This window comes from Stegostoma tigrinum, chromosome 5 (genome assembly GCF_030684315.1).
Source record: "Stegostoma tigrinum isolate sSteTig4 chromosome 5, sSteTig4.hap1, whole genome shotgun sequence".
Lineage (NCBI taxonomy): Eukaryota > Metazoa > Chordata > Chondrichthyes > Orectolobiformes > Stegostomatidae > Stegostoma > Stegostoma tigrinum.
This window is the reverse complement of record NC_081358.1, coordinates 50,575,477-50,594,869: the sequence shown is the minus strand read 5'-3', so window position 1 is coordinate 50,594,869 and position 19,393 is coordinate 50,575,477. Positions and strand designations below refer to the sequence as shown.

Genomic DNA, 19,393 nt, shown 5'->3' with positions numbered 1-19,393 from the left:
GTGTCATTACTGATATTTTTCCCAGATCGATATCTTTGTGCCAGATGTTTGACCAACTTATCCAGCTGCACTAGCATTGCTAAGGTTAAGGAGGATGAATGTCTAGTATCAACAGATCCAGATACAAGGCTCAGGGGGTGCAGCTGTGGATGAGTAAACAGTGCCTGATACAGGACCAAAAACAGAAATTGCTGGAAAAAGTCAGCCAGCCTGGCAGCATCTGTGGAGCGAAATCAGAGTTAACGTTTCAGATCCAGTGACCCATCTTCATAGCTGATTGTAACTAGGAGAAAGTTGTTTTTTATGCAGAAGATAAGGTGTTGGCAGGGAGCAAGAAGTAAATGATAGATAGAGATGGAGCCCAAAGAGAGAGAACTGTTAGACAGACAATGGAGTGGATAATGGTGAGCTTGGGAGAATAAATGGTCGCTAATAGGGAATATTAGTTGCTGACAATGGAGTGTGTATAATAGCACATTATGTGATAACAAGGCCTGGTGTGTGGGAGTTGACGTTAGGATGTGGAGAATGCCTCAAACCCTAAAATTGTTGAACTCAATATTGAGTTAAGAAAGCTGTAGAGTTTCCAAACAGAAAATGAGGTGCTGTTTTTCTAGCTTCACTGGTGCTCTGCAGCAAACCTGAGTCAGAGATGTTGACTACAGAACAAGGTGGTTTGTTGAAGTGAGATAGGAGGAACTGCTGATGCTGGAGAATCTGAGATAACAAGGTATAGAGCTGGATGAGCACAGCAGGTTAAGCAGCATCAGAGGAGCAGGAAAGCTGACGTTTTGGGTCTGGACCCTTCTTCAGACATGGGGGAGGGGAAGAGGATTCTGAAATAAATAAGGAGAGAGGGGGAGGCAGATTGAAGATGGATAAAGGAGAAGATGGGTGGAGAGAAGACAGACAGGTCAAGGAGGCAGGGTTGGAGCCAGTAAAGGTGAGCGTAGGTAGAGATTTAGGGAGGGGATAGGTCAGTCCAGGGAGAACAGACAGGTCAAGGAGGTGGGATGAGGCTAGTCGGTAAGAGATGGGGGTAGGGCTTGAGGTGGGAGGATTGGATAAGTTGGAGGACGGGTTAGGGAGGTGGGTATGAGCTGGGCTGGTTTTGGGACGCAGACGAGGAGGGGAGATTTTGAAGCTTGTGAAGTCCACATTGATACCATTGGGCTGCAGGGTTCCCGAGCGAAATATGAGATGCTGTTCCTGCAATCTTCACGTGACATTGTTATGGCATTGCAGGAGGCCCAGGATGGACACAAGGTCCAAGGAGTTGGTGGGGGGGGGGGGGGGGAGAGAGAGAGTTGAAATGGTTCGCGACTGGGAGTTGCAGTTGTTTGCTGTGAACCGAACGTAGGTGTTCCACAAAGTGGCCCCCAATCCTCTGCTTGGTTTCCCCGATGTAGAGGAGGGCACATCAGGAACAGCGGATTACGTCTACCACTAGTGCAAGTGAACAGCTGTTTGATGTGAAGATAATAAAATGTGAGGCTGGATGAACACAGCAGGCCAAGCAGCATCTCAGGAGCACAAAAGCTGGCGTTTCGGGCCTAGACCCTTCATCAGAGAGGGGGATGGGGAGAGGGAACTGGAATAAATAGGGAGAGAGAGGGAGGCGGACCGAAGATGGAGAGAAAAGAAGATAGGTGGAGAGAGTATAGGTGGGGAGGTAGGGAGGGGATAGGTCAGTCCAGGGAAGACGGACAGGTCAAGGAGGTGGGATGAGGTTAGTAGGTAGATGGGGGTGCGGCTTGGGGTGGGAGGAAGGGATGGGTGAGAGGAAGAACCGGTTAGGGAGGCAGAGACAGGTTGGACTGGTTTTGGGATGCAGTGGGTGGGGGGGATGAGCTGGGCTGGTTGTGTGGTGCAGTGGGGGGGGGGGATGAACTGGGCTGGTTTAGGGATGCAGTAGGGGAAGGGGAGATTTTGAAACTGGTGAAGTCCACATTGATACCATATGGCTGCAGGGTTCCCAGGCGGAATATGAGTTGCTGTTCCTGCAACCTTCGGGTGGCATCATTGTGGCACTGCAGAAGGCCCATGACGGACATGTTATGTAGAGAATGGGAGGGGGAGTGGAAATGGTTTGCGACTGGGAGGTGCAGTTATTTGTTGCGAACTGAGCGGAGGTGTTCTGCAAAGCGGTCTCCAAGCCTCCACTTGGTTTCCCCAATGTAGAGAAAGCCACACCGGGTACAGTGGATGCAGTATACCACATTGGCAGATGTGCAGGTGAACCTCTGCTTAATGTGGAATGTCATCTTGGGGCCTGGGATAGGGGTGAGGGGGGAGGTGTAGGGGCAGGTGTAGCACTTTCTGCGGTTGCAGGGAAAAGTGCCGGGTATGGTGGGGCTGGAGGGGAGTGTGGAGTGAACAAGGGAGTCACAGAGAGATTGGTCCCTCTGGAAAGCAGATAAGAGGAGGGAGGGAGAAATGTCTTCGGTAGTGGGGTCAGATTGCAGATGGCAGAAGTGTCGGAGGATGATAATGCAACCTTCGGGTGGCATCGTTGTGGCACTGCAGGGGATCCAGGATGGACATGTCATCTGAGGAATGGGAGAGGGAGTTGAAATGGTTCGTGACTGGGAGGTGCAGTTGTTTAGTGTGAACCCTAGCGTAGGTGTTCTGCAAAGTGGTTCCCAAGCCTCCAGTTGGTTTCCCTGATGTAGAGGAGGCCACAACGGGAACAGCGGATGCGGTATACCACATTAGCAGATATGCAGGTGAACCAGGACATGATCAAGGACGGCAACTTCTCCTTCACAGTGGTCAAAAACGCCCTCGACCGTGTCTCATGCATTTCCCACAAATCATCCCTCGAACTCCCTCCCCTCAGTAACAACCAAAACAGAATCCCCCTCATCCCCACGTACCACCCCACCAACCTCCGGATCCAATGCATCATCCTCTGTTATACCTTCTGCTTTACAAGGGAAGGTGCCATTTGTGTGAGTATGGGTGGGGGAGGTGTTGGGATGAAGGAGGAGTGGACCAGGGTGTCCTGGAGGGAATGGTCCCTGTAGAATTCTGATGAGAGGGGGAGGCGAATATGTGTCTCGTGGTGGCATCCCACAGGAGGTGGCAGAAATGGTGGCTAATGATTCTCTGGAAGTGGATGCTAGTGGCATAGTAGGTGAGAGCAATGGGGACCCTATCAAGAGCGGCAGTGAGGGCTGAAGTGCTGGAGATGGGTCAGACCCAGTTGAAGGCCCTGTCAACCATGGTGCTGGGAAATCCTCAATTCAGGAAGATGGTAGACATTTCGGAAGCCCCCTTGTCGAAGTTGGCATCATCAGAACGGATGCAACTTGGTGAAGGCACTGGGAGAGTGGAATAGAGTCTTTACAGTATGTATTGTTAAGATAACTGTCGGTTGGTTTGTAATGGATCTTGGTGGCCAGCCTAATCCCCAGAAATGGAAATATAGATGTTGAAGAAGGGAAGAGAGGGGTCAGAGGCGGACCAGGTGAAGGTTGAAGTTGGAAGTGAAATCGATAAACCTTTCCAATTCCAGATGGGAGAGGGAGGCAGCACCCATAATAACATCAACATACCAGTGAAAGAGTTGTGTGTGGGGTCCGGAATAGAACTGGACCCAGGAATGTTCCACATACCCGACAAAGACAGGCGTAACTGAGCCCATGCAGGTATCTGTAGCCACCCCTTAGACCTGAAGGAAGTGAAAGGAGCTAAAAGAGAAGTTGTTCAGATTAAGGCAAACTCAGCCATATGGAGTTTGGTGGTGGTGGATGGGGGGGTTCAGTTCTTTTTTTCAGGAAGAAGCAAGAACCTGGAGACCATTCTGATGAACATGTAAAGGGATTGCAAATCTATGATAAAGAGGTGGCTGGAACCCACAAACTGGAAATTCCGAAACTGACAGAGCAATCGCAGATGTAAGTGGGAAGGGACTTGACAAGGGAAATAAAAACCAAGTCAGGGTAGGAAGAAATGAGTTCTGTGGGGCAGGAGCAGTTAGAAACAATGACTGTGGCAATGTGGATCCACCCCTTGAAAAGTGGAAACCAGACTGTTACAGCCAGTGAGCAGTGTACCACGTGGGGGCTCTAAAGAGAATGCTGCAGCTGAGTAAAATGCTGTGTCAGAGATATCTTTGACGAGGAAAGCCATCATAGAAATTGCCCACCTCCTGCAGGTAGACTTAAAGCTGCCTGGTTTGGGGGGTTGCATAATGCCTATGTCACTAGAGATAGCAAAAACTGCAGATGCTGGAGTCAGAGATGGTGAACTTATGAATAATGTGGGCTTCTGATTGAGAGATGTCATACATCTTTCCAGTTGAGGTTTCAACTCTCAGCCTTTCAAACACTGTTATGATCTTCAGTGACAACACAGTGTGGACTTGGAGGAACACAGCAGGCCAGGCAGCATCAGAGGAGCAGGGAAGTTGACATTTCAGGTTGGGGCCCTTATTCAAAAAATTTTTTTGAAAAAGTTTTCTGAAAACTTTTGAAGAAGGGTCCCAGTCTAAAACATCAAATTACCTGGTCCTCAATGCTGCCTGGCCTACTGTGTTCCTCCAGGTCCACACTGTGTTGTCACTGAAGATCATAACAGTATTTGAAAGGAGCTGATGGCTTAGAATTCAATCTCAACTGGAAAGATGTGTGACATCTCTCAACCAGGAGCCCACATTATTCATGAGTTCACCAGTACCTTTTGCTGAAAAAGTGGTACAGTTTGTCCAGTTTACCAACTAAAGAGCCAAGGATTTCTGAGTATCTTCGTACAAGGGGCCATTGACTGGGCATATGTGGCGCTCTGAGCTCCATGGCATCATCCAGCTAGATTTCCAAACAGTAAGGAAGTTCACGCTCTATGTCCATCTCATCTGTACCCAAAGGCAACAATTCCTGCAGGTGTGCACCCACTATGCAGCAAGCTTCCTCAAATGTTTGGTCCCCACCACATCAGCACCAGAACTGGCATTGATGTATCAAGGGATACCTACAAAGGCAGAGATAATGACCCCAGTGCACAACTCTCAGACTGGTGTCGGATAGTGTTATAATACTCGCCATCCATCCACTAGAGTTACCATTGAATAGAAATTTGGTATTTTCTTGACTGAACTGCTCAGGAGGAGTGCTTCAGTACTCATCAGATAGGGTCTCCAGAATAATGATATCCAATCTCCCTTCACCACAGGTACGTTTCCCATGCTCACCTCCAACACCTGTTCCTTTAACTGGTTTCAAGAGCATTATGTCAGACATTTCCACCAACTCAAGGAGCTCCCATGAGGAGCTCAAAGTTCATTCACTTCACCAACACCTTGCACCCCAACCTTAAGTTCACCTGGACCATCTCTGATACCTCTCCCTCCTTTCTGGACCTCTCTATTTCCATCTCTGGCAACCACCTGGAAACCGATATCCATTTCAAGCCTATGGACTCCCACAGCTACCTAGAATGCACCTCTTCTCACTCACTTTCCTGCAAAAAGGCCATCGCCTATTCCCAATTCCTTTGCCTTAGCCGCATCTGCTCTGAAGATGAGGCATTCCACTCCCATACATCTCAGTTGTCCTCGTTTTCAACCCTAACCCTAACCCTATCGCACGTGCAACCTCCCCCCCTCAGTGGACAAAAACAGCCTCGACCATGTCTCCCGCGCTTCCCACAACTCATCCCTCACACCCCCTCCCCGCATTAACAACCAAAACAGAATCCCCCTCGTCCTCACGTACCACCCCACCAAACTCCGGATCCAACGCATCATCCTCCATCATCTGCAATCCGACTCCACCACCAAAGACATTCTTCCCTCCCCACCTTTATCTGCTTTCCGGAGGGACCACTCTCTCCGGGACTCTGTTCTCCATACCACACTCCCCTCCAGCCCCACCACACCCGGCACTTTTCCCTGCAACAGCAGGAAGTGCTACACTTGCCCCTACACCACTCCCCTCACCCCCATTCCAGGCCCCAAGAAAACTTTCCACATCAAGCAGATGTTCACCTGCAGATCTGCTAATGTGGTATACTGTATCCGCTTTTCCTGTTGTGGCCGCCTCTACATTGGGGAAACCAAGCGGAGGATTGGGGACCCCTTTGCAGAACATCTACACTTGGTTTGCACTAAACAACTGCACCTCTCAGTCGCAAATCATTTCAACTCCCCCACCCACTCCTTGGACGTGTCCATCCTGGGCCTCCTGCAGTGCCACAACAATGCCACTGGAAGATTGTAGGAACAACACCTCATATTCCACTTGGGAACCCTGCAGCCCAATGGTATCAATGTGGACTTCACAAGCTTCAAAATCTTCCCTACCCATACCGCATCCCAGCTCGTCCCTGCCTCCCTAACTTGTTCTTCCTCCCACCAATTCCATCCTCCCATCTCAAGACCCACCCCCATCTCCTACTTACTAACCTCATGCCACCCCTTTGACCTGCCCGTCCTCCCTGGACTGACCTACCTCATTCCTAACTCCCCACCTACACTCACCTTTACTGGCTCCATGCCTGCCTCTTTGACCTGTCTGTTCTCTCTCCACCCATCTTCTCCTCTATCCATCTTCTATCCACCTCCCCCTCTCTCCCTTTTTATTTAGAACCCCCTTCAGAAATGGGGGAGTGGAAGAAGGGTCTAGGCCCGAAACATCAGCTTTCCTGCTCCTCTGATGCTGCTTGGCCTGCTGTGTTCATCCAGCTCTACACCTTATTATCTCAGATTCTCCAGCATCTGCTGTTCCTACTATCTCTGCCGGAATTAAGAGACATTAGTATGGGTACATGAGCATCATACTCGCACTAATAGATATAGATACCAAGCCCCTGAGCTGGGACTGTCCATGTGTATTACTAAGAAAAATGTGGTGTGGGAGTAGGTGGGTACTGAAGGCTTCTGAATGAATGAAGGGTTAGTGCCACAAAAGAGCTACAGGCGATGACAAAAAATTAAACATATGAAGTGTGTGCCTGAGATACCTGCAAGTTGTTCATTCCAAAGCCATAATTTATCTTTGCGTCCTTGTTTCATGCAAGCCTTTGTACAGCTCCAAGCTTGTCACCATTCTCTTAGTTATGATGAAAGGTGAGTAAAATTATGGTGTATGTGTGGTAATGACTGTTGCTGCTTCTTTTATGTTTAAAGTGCAATCCCTGGAGGATGTCTGAGAGGCAGTTGCACTATAGTGCCCATTGTGCTTGTTGATCATAAAATTTGGTGTTAACCGGTGCATCCATAGGCAACAAACTGAGAAGAAAATAATCACATGGGAAAACCCACCTCATCCGGGTTACCTTCAACGTTTAAGCCTGCCTCCACATTTAATCTTAAAAATAAGCTTCAGCTATGTGTTACTGGCAATTTTCATGTTGGAAGATTGGAAGTTTGATTGGAGGGACTTCAATAGGGAATGTGGAAAGTATTATGAAGCAGAGAGGAAACAGGACAGTCGAGGAGTTTGAGAGGAATAGGAGAGTTTTGATAGTTTGGAAAAGTAAATTTCATTCCCTAATTATATTTAAATAGCAAAGTTGGGTGAACAAAATCTTAACAGAAATAGATCATAGGAGGTGGTGAGAAATATCAATGAGATAAGCTTGAAGGGGGCAAGGGAAAGAAATGGAGACACGAGGACTGAGTTTGAGTATTTGGCTTAGTGAGAAATGGAAAGAAAAATATTAATAGAAAGGTTACATGTAATTTCTCACTTATTTTCTACAATCAGATCTATTTGAGTTGCCATTTTAGTAACTTCTGCAATATACGTGCCTATCAATTTCCCAGTTTGCTCTATTTACAATCTGATTGTAAGAGGTGAATTTCCTGTTTTTATCCTTAATTGTATCATGTATTAATTCTTTTTTTTTCTATACTGAACTGCATCTGTCTTCCCATTGTCCTCTGGTCATGCACAATTATTACAGTTTGCTATGGCCATCAATTGAACCTTTGTGTGTGGGTGGTGTAGGAACTGGAAATGTATGTACCAAAAGAGCTAACAATGGGCTCCTAATAAAGGGAAGAAAAATGATTTTCAAGTTAGAAAGAATGTGTACATGTGAATGAATGAATGAATGAATGACTTTGGATCTCAACATTGACTCGTTTTTAAGAGCAGGTTTTATCCTGTGGGTTTGGGGAAAAAAATCGCCTGTATTATGATGTACACACACTTGACCCATGTGTGACTGCTTTGTCTGAGATTTTTGTCTTTTCAATATGGGCTGGATTTGCAATGCATCTTATCGGTGCATTAGTTTGGCATGCAGGAACCCCAGTCCTCAATTCTCACCCCACCCACCCGTGTGCCCCACATCCCCCACCTCCGAACAGATCACCTACGCTGCTGTATGCCACATCCACTGTTGTCAGGCCGGGGATTGTAATGGAACCTATTAGGATGGAAACAAACAAGAAGGCACATTATGGCATATGCTGTTATTATATCCTAAATATGTCAATAATTGCTATAGCAATATCCTATCTGCTGAACCAAAGCCATTACCGACTTTAGAAACTGAGGCAAGCATTTGTAATGGTTACAGTTGTCAGAATAAAAGCTTCCATTTGAATTGCCAAGAACTGACAGAACAGAATAGTGTCTCATTTCCAGTTTTAAAAAGTGTATGTCCATCAATGCATATATGTTTCCCATTTGCAAAAACTGGGGGTTTTGAACAACCAGAGCAAAAGAAAAACTGAGAGTAGAGGCTGACTGGACAGTTGTTTTACATTTTCAACTGACACTTTTGTCTGTGAAAGTTGTGCTGTAGTACATGGGAACTTCAATGTAACGGTATTCAATTTAGCCTTGCAAGCCAGATCTCAGTGACGAATCACTGCATTGAATACACATTAGATTGCAGTACAGCACTTAAAAGTGGCACTTTAGTTGTCAAAACATTTTACAAACACCTTTCAGAATGTTCCCAACTCCTCAGCATGCTTCTTCCAATGGTCCTGAACCTTCTAAGGTAGTGTTATTTTTAGGTTTTCCAAAACCCACACCTTCTCACATATTGTGTACACGAGGAAATACAATTTCCCCCGTGATCCTTGCAACATGGAAATCAATCTTGCAAGAGATGCGTGTGCATTTTGAACCCAAGGCCTTCCTATCCCATGAAAATGCCCGATCATAAAAGGACGTAGGGTCAGGAGGGCTGAGAAAATTGTTCTTCCAGCAATCGAGGGATTAAGAGGGCTAAGCGAGGACATGAGATATTGCTGGCAAACATGGTTAAGGAAAATCCCAAAGCCTTTTATTCATATATAAAGAACAAGAGGGTACCTAGAGAAAGGATTGGCCCACTTAAGGACAAAGAAGGAAAGTTATGCGCTGATTCAGAGAAAATGGGTGACATTCTTAACGAGTACTTTGTATTGGTATTCACAAAGGAGAGGGAAATGATGGATGTTGAGGTTAGGGATAGATGTTTACTTCCTCTAGGTCAAGTTGAAATAAGGAAGGAGGAAGTGTTAGGTATCCTAAAAGACATTAAGGTGGACAAGTCCCCAGGTCCGGATGGGATCTATCCCAGGTTACTAAGGGAAGCGAGAGAGGAAATAGCCGGGGCCTTAACAGGTATCTTTGCAGCATCCTTAGACACGGGTGAGGTCCCAGAGGACTGGAGACTTGCTAATATTGTCCCCTTGTTTAAGAAGTGTAGCAAGGATAATCCAGGCAATTATCGACCAGTGAGCCTGATGTCAGTGGTTGGCAAGCTACTGGAGAAGATACTGAAGGATAAGATCTATTCCCATTTGGAAGATAATGGGCTTATCAGTGATAGGCAACATGGTTTTGTGCAGGGAACGTCATGTCTTACCAACTTAATGGAATTCTGAGGACGTGACAAAGTTGATTGAGGGAAAGGTTGTAGATGTCATATACATGGACTTCAGTAAGGCGTTTGATAAGGTTCCCCATGGCAGGCTAATGGAGAAAGTGAAGTCACATGGGGTCCAGGGTGTGCTAGCTAGATGGATAAAAGAACTGGCTAGGCAACAGGAGACAGAGGGTAGTAGTAGAAGGGAGTTTCTCAAATCGGAGACCTGTGACCAGTGGTGTTCCACAGGGATCTGTGCTGGGACCACTGTTGTTTGTGATATATGTAAATGATGTGGAGGAAGGTGTAGGTGGTCTGATCAGCAAGTTTGCAGATGACACTAAGATTGGTGGAGTAGCAGATAGTGAAGGGGACTGTCAGAGATTACAGCAGAGTATAGATAGACTGGTGAGTTGGGCAGATAAATGGCAGATGGAGTTCACTCCGGGCAAATGTGAGGTGATGCATTTTGGAAGATCAAATTCAAGGGCGAACTATACAGTAAATGGAAAAGTCCTAGGGAAAATTGATGAACAGAGAGATCTGGGTGTTCAGGTGCATTGTTTCCTGAAGGTGACAACGCAGGTCAATAGGGTGGTCAAAGAAGGCATATGGCATGCTTTCCTTCATTGGGCGGGGTATTGAGTACAAGAGTTGGCAGGTCATGTTGCAGTTGTATAGGGCTTTGGTTCGGCCACATTTGGAGTACTGTGTACAGTTCTGGTTGCCACATTACCAAAAGGATGTGGATGCTTTGGAGAGGGTGCAGAGGAGGTTCACCAGGATGTTGCCTGGTATGAAGGGTGCTAGCTATGAAGAGGGGTTGAGTAGATTAGGATTATTTTCATTAGAAAGACGGAGATTGAGGGGGGACCTGACTGAGGTCTATAAAATCTTGAGGGGTACAGACAGGGTGGATAGCAAAAAGCTTTTTCCCAGAGTGGGGGACTCAATTACCAGGGGTCATGAGTTCAAAGTGAGAGGAGGAAAGTTCAAGGGAGATATGCGTGGAAAGTTCTTTTCACAGAGGGTGGTGGGTGCCTGGAACACGTTGCCAGCGGAGGTGGTAGATGCAGACACGTTAGCGTCTTTTAAGATATATTTGGACAGGTACATGGATGGGCAGGGAGCAAATGGACACAGACCATTAGAAAATAGATGACAGGTTAGACAGAGGATCTTGATCGGCACAGGCTTGGAGGGCCGAAGTGCCTGTTCCTGTGCTGTAGGTTTCTTTGTTCTTTGTTCAAAGGAAGATCAGGTTCAGTACTTTGTGACCCAATTTGCACTTCTACTGAGAAACAAAAACAAAAACAAGAGTCATTTCCAGGGCAAATTACAATGGTGCAACATTGCAAACAACCTGAATTGTCCTGGATCTGAGATTAAAGAGGACTTCAATTTTACGCAAACCACCACTTTAATTTTAACTTTTTTTTTATATGGACGAACAGGAAAAGGACAGGAACATGAAATAAACCACAAAAACCAGTAAATTGGGAACCTTTCCCTCCTGCACTGGCATTTCAAGAGATTGTTGAATTAATTTTGAGTTTATTTTACTTTCAAGGCAACATCCTTTCAGGAAGTGTGGTTACAAAATATTTGTGTACATTGCCAACTTTTTATGATTACCATGACACAAAATTTGGCAATACAACTGAAGCAAATTGGCGAAGTATCAAAAAGAAGCAAGAGACCTTTAGTGTATAATTTTAAACAAACTCAGTGCTGCATTGGAACAGAATAGCAGTGCTACTATAAAGTGATACATGTCTGCTAGTATGCTCGTATGTTTAGCAACCTTTGTGTCATGCGTTGTTCAAATTATTAGTGGCGATGGTGGCCTGGTCACTGTACTATTAACCCAGTCTAATGCACTGGCAACAGGGCTTCAAATCCCACCATGGCAGTTGGTGGAAGTTTAAATTCAATTAATACAATCTAGAATTGAAAGCTAGTTTTTAATGGTGGCCGTGAAAACATAATTGAATGTTGTAAAAACCTGTTGGGTTCACTAATGTCCTTTAGGGCATACTCGCCTGACCTACATGTGACACCAGGTTCACAGCATTGCAGTAGACTCTTAACTGCCCTCTAAAATGGTTGCGTGCACAATTCAAATCGAGGGCTATTAGGGATGGACTAAAAATGCCCATTGAGCCAGCGCTGCCAATAATTAATGATGTAAAGATATACTACAACCAATTACATCTGTGGTACTTCTCATTAAAAAAAATGGTTTCTTCTTTGAAGCTTGTTACTTTAACAAAAACTTACATCAAGTGAATTATGGTTCCTGTTGATTCAATGTCAAAGCTAGAGTTTAATTCTTCACATATTTTCTTACCCAGAAAGAAAAGGTTTGCAAGTTGAAATATTGTATCATACATCTACAGCACCCTGCATTCCGAGCTGAAATAAGTTGCAACATAAAATAAACCACTGAATTTATGCACTGTTATATTCATATTTATTTGAAAAACCCCTCCAAGCATTGAATACACAAGATGCAGCCCTGAGCCAATGCTATTCAATCATTTACTGCTATAAATTGTATGAATGATATAACTTTATTCCCAAAACTATGTACATAACATTCTTGTCCATCCTCAGTAACTTAGCATTATCCCAACTACAGCTACAAAATTTATAGCATGAGACTTGTGGGACAATCTCAAGGATTTATCTACATGAGGTCTGGGCCATTTTAATTCCTGGATCTTAATTGAACTTAAATGTACTACTTACCACCTGAAGCCAGCAGGAATGATAGAAGAGAGATCAGCTTGAGCCCTTCCCATTAATCCACCAGCTGTGGCCAGTCTCCAGTAAATTACGATCAGTTAACAGTAGAGATACGTCACCAGATGATTCTGGCACAGGGTAGTATGGTGATATGCAATACATGACATAAAACCAGAAATACTAAGATAACCCGAAGAAACGGGTCCGAAACAAAACTCACGTGAGATAACATTTAGGGGGCACACATATTGGGAACGTTAATTGCTAGCAAGCATTTCAAATACGGACAAAACAGTATTAACAATCAAAGTATTCTCTGTGTCAGATTTCCTTCTTTCAAATTATTTCTCTTGGTTTCTTGATAGAAATCATCCACATTGAAAGGGTAAGGCTATCGATCTCAGGTCAACTCCAAGGATGGTTTTGATATTGGCCTGAACTGAGGTCTTCTATTGTTTACAGGAGACAAGTTGCTCGGCATGATGGATAGAATCCTGAAGTAACAGTAAAGGATACAATGCTCCAAATACTTTTACTATTCAGAGCTTTCCTGCAAAAGAAGCATCAAGAAATGTGAATAGTATTTCATTAAAATTATGTGATCAATAATTCAAATCTTCTATTCCACTTTTCAGTTTTTCTCATTTGTAAGTTCACATGTACACATTGTATGAGGAAAACAGTGCTTTGGCTATAGCTCTGGGTCGTAGTGGTTTTTATTTCTATTTGTTTAAGTAGATTATTTTAAATAGGATTAAAATTAGTGACCATGGTGCAAATAAATGTAAAATGATAAGTAATTACTTCACAATGCCATGGAGGACTCAAGGAAAGTTATTCTGTAATCTAAGTGTGTGTGTTTAGATATAAAACTTTCTGACTATATACGTAAACGCATAAATGTGTTTTGTTGTGTTGACCAAGGAATACTTCCTGTCACTTTGAGCTCTCTCTTCTGTGCCACATTGTTCATACAAGCAAAAGTATAATACTCAGATACTACACATTTGAGCGACAAGTGACTACCAAACATCTACTCTACATTCAGCTTGTGTATGAGAATGTGTATGTGGAGCATATTAGTTAGCTGTATGGTAAGCTTGCTTTATCACATCACTTTTCCAATGGTAATATAGCAATTCTGGTTTTAAATGACAGTAATTAAGTACTTTATTGCAATAGTAATGCAAGGTCTAAAAAGGCTATTTTTTTACACCCGAATAATCAGTCTTGGGCTGCAAGAAAAAATAGATGTAACTGTATATTTGAAAACAAACTATTAATGACTTGCATATGAGATCTGTGGGCAAAAAGATGCTGTAACCATTTTTGTTCCTTGACTGGTTCTAAGGATCTATTTAGTTTACAGTGGTAATGGAAACCACTTGTTAGCCTTAACAAGAGGATGCTCTTGCCTTCATGTATGATAGCAATTGGTACAAGTTATATGAATTAGTTAAACATTGTCACAACTACTATGAAGAGATCTGTGAATATATATCTGCACTCTTCAAAGTTCTAATATCTTCTGCTTTATTCCCACCTAAGTCTGTACAACATCATCAGATTAGGTAGAACAGTCTCTAACATGAACCTTTCAGATCTATTAGCTTACAGAACAATGCATACTTCATACAGTTTATAACCACTGTATCAAGGGCAAATAATTAGGGCCAATAAATGCTGGCCTAGCCAGTAACCTCCCTATCTTGTAAATTAATTTTTGAAAGTTTGACTTAATCTAATATGATGCCATCAAGTCTCATGTTAGAAGATATTCTTGGGCTATTTACTTTTTCACTCATTCACTTCTAAATGTCAAGACTGGTAGCTACCTCCTGCTTAGTGGACATTCATTCTGTTAGGATTGGTGTCTTTAAATCCTAAAGAGACCTTTTCTGCATTTCTTTTGAGAGATACCTCCAATTACATTCCAGACAATATCCCATTCTACTGTCACTTTCGTTCCAACCAAGAACCATGAATTTCCAATTTAAATAACAACGGAACTGCATCTTATGTCCAGCCCAGCTGACAGTGAGCTGTCACAGATCGGCAATATCTTAGTTGGGTGCATTCTATGATTGTGTAATAAGGCTGATCACAAGAAATCTGATGAGATTAACTCAACTTAATTTTATTGATTGGCTAGACCTAAAAAGTTGCCTAGTAAGCCATTTATATAGCTTTTTTTTTTGTTTTCCTTCCTCTTTTTCCTCTCTTCTGGCTCAATCTTTGCTATAAAACTTGTAGTAGATCTGTGGTAGAAATCCAAAATCCTGAAGCATTTATTGAAACAACAGTCAATGTAAACTCTGGAAGGAAAATCACTGTGATATTTTATCTGGAGACAATGTTTATTCAACTAATTGGCTGAATCTAGTTTATTGGCTAAATGCAAGCTGCATTGCATTTGTTTTTTTTAAGAGAGGGTTTTTTGCCAAGAGGCCGAGGTGAGATTTCTTGCCATGTCTTACCACTTCTCCTCAAAAACTACCTATCCCATCCCTATGGTATCCCCCAAGTCCATTTCCATCTTTATTACTACCATCAGCCATTCTTGGAAGAACTTCCCACTCGGTGATTATCCATCAAAAGACCAGGGATCCACATTTGACTTCCATTTTGAGAATACTTCATGGCTAGCTTGTTTGGCATGTGGGTAATATAGGAAGCTGAATATTAATAAAGGCACATTGTGGCATTTATCATACAATAACCCTCTTTCATTGGCAACCCACTATGGCCTAGTAAGAAACTTGCCTCGCCACACATCAAAGTCGTTAAAGATGCAATGGGTTGCTCCTGGTATTGAGATAGGCTTCTCTGAATTTCTTGCCTGATTTTTGCCATGTATAGGTCACTCAAGCCCTCACAAAGTTCCAACTACACTCTCTTGAAATTTTCTAGACTTGGATGTGAAGGCTGGATTCAAAATTTTTCCATTATTTGGAGTATTTCTTGACAATTTTGAAAACAATATTGCATGCAAGTTTTGAGAAGATTTGTAGCTCAGGTTGAGTTTCTGGATGTGAGTTTGCTCGCTGAGCTGGAAGGTTAGTTTTCAGAAATTTCATCACTTTTTTTATATTTGAAAAAATATACTTTATTCATAAGATGTCCAAAAAATAAAACATATTTATACACCTACCCAGTCGTGAAAGGCGCTCCGGGTTACCTAGGGGGTACATACACCAACGAAAGGAAAAAAAAAACAAACAAAGAAGAAATAAAAAAGCAAAGAAAATACCCCGGCAGTCGTCACCCCGCACAGTCCCAGTTGGCCCCCTGACCAGTTGGGGAAGGCGCCAGCTGGGCCCAGTTACCAGATAGGGCAGTTTTTTCTATTCTGAACGAGGGGTTTCATACCGTGGTCTTTCCCCACCGTGCCTTGGCAGCGGCTGCCCCAAGCTTAAGTGCGTCCCTCAGCACGTAGTCCTGGATCTTGGAGAGCGCCAGTCTGTAACACTCGGTCGGGGTCAATTGTTTCAGCTGGCAGACCAAAGAGCGTCTTTCACCGCATTGATGGTCCTCCAGGCACAGTTGATGTTGGTCTGGGTGTGCGTGCTGGGAAACAGCCCGAAGAGCACGGAGTCCCGCGTCACAGAGCTGCTCGGGACGAACCTCGACAAATACCACTGCATCCCGCTCCAGACCTCCTGCGCATAGGCATACCCCAGAAGGAGGTGATCAACAGTCTCGTCCCCCCCGCAGCCACCTCAAGGGTAGCGTGCGGTGGCGCAGAGATTCCGGGCATGCATAAAGGACCTCACTGGCAGAGCCCCTCTCACCGCCAGCCAAGCAATGTCCTTGTGCTTGTTTGAAAGTTCTGGCGATGGGGCATTCTGCCAAACAACTTTGGCAGTCTGCGTGGGGAACCACACGATGGGATCCACCCTCTCCTTTTCCCGAAGGGTCTGGAGGATACTATGTGCTGACCACTGCCTGACGGCCTTGTGGTCAAAGGTGTTTCCTTTAAAAAATTTCTCCACGAAGGACAGGTGGTACGGGACGGTCCAACTACTCGGAGCGTTCCGCGGCAACGAGGCCAGGCCCATCCTTCGCAACACCGGGGACAGGTAGAACCTCAGTAAGTAGTGACACTTGGTGTTTGCGTACTGAGGATCTATGCACAGCTTGATGCAGCCACACACAAAAGTAGCCGTCAAGGCGAGGGTGGCGTTCAGTACGCCCTTTCCCCCATTTCCCAGGTCTTTGTACATGGTGTCCCTGCGGACCCGGTCCATCCTCGACCCCAAAATCAAGTGGAAGATGGCCTGGGTGACCGCAGCGGCGCAGGTCCAGGGAATAGGCCAGGCCTGCGCCACATACAACAGTACCGAAAGCCCCTTGCACCTGACAACCAGGTTCTTACCTGCGATGGAGAGGGACCGGAGCGTCCACCTGCCCAGCTTCTGCTTCAGTTTGGTGATACGCTCCTCCCAAGTCTTAGTGCACGCCCCAGCGCCACCGAACCAAACACCCAGCACCTTCAGGTAGTCTGTCCTGACGGCGAAGGGGATGAAGGAGCGGTCGTGCCAGTTCCCGAAGAACATGACCTCGCTCTCACCCCTATTGACTTTGGCACCCGAGGCCAGTTCAAACTGGCCGCAGATGTCCAACAGCCTACTCACCGACCGACGATCGGTGCAGAAGACGGCGACGTCGTCCATGTACAGGGAGGTCTTGACCTGAAGGCCTCCACTGCCTGTGATAGTCACGCCCTTCAGGCTCACGTCCTTCCTGATGGATGCGGCGAAGGGCTTCACACAGCACACAAACAAGGTAGGAGAGAGTGGGCAGCCCTGCCTGACTCCAGATCTGACGGGAAATCTGTCCGATTCCCACCCGTTGATTGAGACTGCGCTAACGATGTTGGTGTAGAGCAGCCGGATCCAATTGCGGATGCCCTCCCCGAACCCCAATTTGGAGAGGACGTCCCTCATGTAAGCATGAGACACCCTGTCGAAGGCCTTCTCCTGGTCCAGGCTGACGAGGCAGGTGTCCACCCGCCTGTCCTGTACGTAGGTGATCGTATCCCTGATGAGCGCGAGGCTCTCAGCGATCTTCCTGCCTGGCACAGCACAGGTTTGGTCAGGGTGAATCACTGACTCCAGGACAGACCTGACACAGTTGGCTATGACCTTGGTCAGGATTTTGTAGTCCACGTTCAATAGTGAAATCGGACGCCAATTCTTAATTTCTTCCTTCTCCCCCTTCCTCTTGTAAATGAGGGTGATGATGCCCTTCCTCATGGAGTTGCACATTTCCCCCGCCTGAAGCGCACTATCGTACACCTCCAGCAGGTCCTGGCCGACCAGGTCCCACAGAGCAGAATACAGCTCGACCGGTAAGCCGTCGCTTCCGAGAGTCTTATTCCTCTCCAAAGACTTGAGGGCTCTGGTCAGCTCATCCAGGGATATTGGCCGGTCCAGCCACTCCATCATGCCGTCGTCTAAGACCTCCGTGATAGACGATAGGAACGACTCGGAGGCCGTGCTGTCCGTGGGCTTCGTATCGTACAATCCGGCATAGAAGGATCTGCTGATCCTCAAAATGTCGGGCCGAGACGACGTCACCGAGCCGTAGTCCTCCTTCAACCGGCTAAGCACAGAGCTCTCTTTGTGCACCTTCTGAAAGAAGAAACACGAGCACATCTCGTCCTGCTCCACGGAGCGGACGCTGGCCCGGAAGATTATCCTGGAGGCCTCCGCGGCGAAGAGCGAGGCTTGCTGGCCCCTCACCTCGCGGAGGCCCTCCGTGACATCGACCCCCATCAATTGCAGAAGGAGCAGGTTCTGCACCCTTTTCTGGAGTCGCGACAGCTTTCCCCGCCACTCTCTCGCCTTCCGAACACCCTTGAGGACAAAGAACCTCTTGACGTTCTCCTTCACCGTCTCCCACCAGTCGCGTGGAGACTCAAAGAGGGATTTCACGGTTCTCCAACCAGCGTACTCCCTCTTAAGCTCCTCGACGTTCTCTGGGGTCAACAGAGTCGTGTTGACCTTCCACGTCCCCTTGCCGGCCGGCTGGTCGTCCTGTAAGTGACAGTCAGCCAGCAGGAGGCAGTGGTCAGAGAAGAACAAAGGCTCGACGCCGGTGGACCTGACCGAGAATGCCCGTGACACAAGCAGGAAGTCTATCCTTGAGCACATAGACCCGTCTGGCCGTGACCAGGTGTACCTCCGCTGCGCTCCGTCTGCAGGGGTGCTGAGGACGTCAAGCAGCTTGGCATCCTTCACTGTGCCCATCAGGAATCTGGACATGACGTCCGGTTGACTCCCCCCACCCGCTGTCCCCATGCCGGATCTTCCATCTGCATCGATGATACAGTTGAGGTCTCCGCCTAGGATGACTGGCCTGGACGTGGCCAGCAGGGCTGGAAGCCGCTGCAGGACGGCCAACCGCTCACTCCGTACCGCTGGGACGTACACGTTGATCAGCCTCAGTGGAGCATTCCTGTAGGTGACGTCAGCCACTAGGAGGCGCCCCCCCACCACCTCCTGAACTTGAGAGATGGTGAAGTTGCGCCCCCGCAGCAGAATAGCCAGGCCCGAGGACCAACAGTCATTACCCCCCAACCAGATTGAAGGCCCACCGATCCATGCGCCAGACCATTTCCCGTACCTGCTGAGGTGCAGTATCCTGCACTCCTGCAGAAACAGGAGGTCCGCCTTGACGGTGGTCAGGTAGGCCAACATGGACACACATCTTGCGGTGGACTTGACGCTGCGCACATTAATGCTCGCAACTCGTACCCCCATTGTGGGCAGTGACCGCAGTAGCCTCCCCAAGTCCAAGGTCCAGCCGCTCCTTCTGTCCCTTCATGCCCATT

At 46.3% G+C, this 19,393-nt stretch overlaps 2 long non-coding RNA genes across 2 annotated transcripts in view; one reads left to right on the top strand and one right to left on the bottom strand.

Moving 5' to 3' along the window:
* The window catches only part of LOC132209584 (uncharacterized), a 62,852-nt gene that overhangs the window by 11,167 nt on the left and 32,292 nt on the right, over window positions 1-19,393 (top strand). The gene's annotated exons all lie outside the window — the stretch shown is intronic.
* Window positions 12,302-19,393, bottom strand: part of LOC125451577 (uncharacterized) — a 61,612-nt gene continuing 54,520 nt past the window's right edge. The window contains exon 5 of the long non-coding RNA XR_009445747.1: window positions 12,302-13,108. This is a non-coding gene — a long non-coding RNA (uncharacterized LOC125451577). The remainder of the gene's footprint in view (window positions 13,109-19,393) is intronic.